The following is a 1,458-nucleotide window of genomic DNA, read 5'->3' on the forward strand; positions in this document are numbered from 1 at the left end:
CCTCTCTTGGGACGCACTCCTGAAAAAGACAGGGGTCGAGCTTGAGCTATTCACAGACTACGAAATGCATCTCTTCGTGGAAAGGGGAATGCGGGGCGGAATCTCCATGGTGAGCAACAGGTACGCTAAGGCAAACAACCCGCTAGTACCAGGCTACGACCCCAGCGAGCCAAAAAAATACATCATGTATCTCGACGCAAACAATCTTTACGGATGGGCGATGAGTTTGCCTCTCCCGATAAGAGGTTTTAAGTGGAAACGCGACATACCCACAGAGGAGGAGATTCTTGGCATAAAAGAAAACGCAAAGATGGGGTGCATTCTCGAGGTCGATCTCGAATACCCGCCAGAACTGCACGAGGAGCACAACAGCTATCCCCTGGCGCCGGAGAAAAAGGCCGTAAAAAAGGAATGGATGCCGGACTACCAAAAGGGGTTGATGAAAGACCTGGATCTGAAACCCCCGGACAGCAAGAAGCTGCTGCTAACGCTTCATGACAAAAAGAACTACGTCGTGCACTACAGAAACTTGCAGTTTTTTCTGAAGCAGGGCATGAAACTGAAGCGTGTGCACAGGGTGCTGGAGTTCGAACAAGAACGCTGGATGGAGCCGTACATCCGGATGAACACAAAGTTCAGGAAGAAAGCGAAGAGCGACTTCGAAAAGAACTTTTACAAGCTCATGAACAACTCCGTTTTCGGCAAAACCATGGAAAACCTGCGTAACCGCGTTGATATAAGAATAGTGCGCAGCAACGAGACGGACAAAATAAGGAAATTGATCGCCAGCCCTTTGTACTCAAGGCATGTTTTATTTTCAAACGACATGGCGGGGATTGACATGCGAAAAAGCAAGCTGCTTCTCAACAAGCCGGTGTACACGGGGATGACGATCCTCGACAACAGCAAGATCCTGATGTACGACTTCTTTTACAACGAGCTTAAAAAGAAGTACGGCTCGAAGTGCGAGCTCCTGTACACGGACACCGACAGCCTTCTGATTCTGATCGAAACAGAAGACGTCTACGAAGACATGAAAAACAACATGGACCTTAACGACACGAGCGACTACCCGAAGGAGCATCCTCTCCACTCAAACACGAACAAAAAGGTCTTGGGCAAGATGAAAGACGAATGTGCAGGAACCCCCATCGCAGAATATGTTGGTCTGAGACCGAAAATGTACTCCATCTTGAAGGCGGACGAAAAAAATATCAAAAAAGCGAAGGTCGTGAAAAACAACATTGTCAAGAAACAAATAACGCATGAAAATTACAAGGAAACGCTTTTCGGTGGGAAGCAGCAATGGCATGGAATGAACATTCTTCGAAGCGAGGGACACGAGATCTACGGTATGCATCTTAACAAAATTTCGCTTTCGCCATTTGATTCAAAGCGATGGATCGGTGACGATGGTATCCATACAAAAGCTTACGGGTACACCTGCATGGATATATT

General features: G+C 47.3%; 1 pseudogene; it reads left to right on the forward strand.

The window, feature by feature from the left end:
• The window catches only part of LOC149114175 (uncharacterized), a 3,264-nt pseudogene extending 2,757 nt beyond the window's left edge, over positions 1-507 (forward strand).
• The last annotated feature ends 951 nt before the right edge of the window (positions 508-1,458 follow it).

Source organism: Orbicella faveolata, unplaced genomic scaffold, assembly GCF_042242905.1.
Source record: "Orbicella faveolata isolate gen_17 unplaced genomic scaffold, um_ofav_v1 contig_14, whole genome shotgun sequence".
NCBI lineage: Eukaryota > Metazoa > Cnidaria > Anthozoa > Scleractinia > Merulinidae > Orbicella > Orbicella faveolata.